The sequence below is a fragment of the Galeopterus variegatus genome, unplaced genomic scaffold (genome assembly GCF_000696425.1).
Source record: "Galeopterus variegatus unplaced genomic scaffold, G_variegatus-3.0.2 Scaffold3608, whole genome shotgun sequence".
Taxonomy (NCBI): Eukaryota; Metazoa; Chordata; class Mammalia; order Dermoptera; family Cynocephalidae; genus Galeopterus; species Galeopterus variegatus.
In genome coordinates, this window is record NW_007729719.1 from 61,429 (window position 1) to 61,759 (window position 331).

The window sequence follows — 331 nt, forward strand, 5'->3', positions numbered from 1 at the left end:
GAGAGACCCCCCCCAGCCGCTAACGCCCGGCGCGGCTGCGAAAGTAACAGAATCCGAGTTTCCAGGCCAGATTTTCCCTCTAGCCATTCCCGGCCACGCAAAGCGGAGCTGCGAGCGCACAGAGAGGGATGTCTTCATCGCCAACCGGAATGGAACGAACCCGCCCGCTCGGGGAGTGCTAGGAGCCAAGGGTCCCTCCAGCGCGCCGGCAGCCGCCAGCATGACTTGACTGCCCCCATCCCTCGCGGTCCCCACTCCCCAGGCGCCCCTCTTCCGGGCGCGCGCGCACGAGGCGGCCGGCCGGGGAGCTGTGCGCTCGGCAGCCTGCGGG

At 69.8% G+C, this 331-nt stretch overlaps 1 pseudogene; it reads right to left on the reverse strand.

Annotated features, from left to right (window-relative positions):
* Nucleotides 1–178: 178 nt before the first annotated feature.
* LOC103601154 overlaps nucleotides 179–331 on the reverse strand; it is a 1,863-nt pseudogene continuing 1,710 nt past the window's right edge.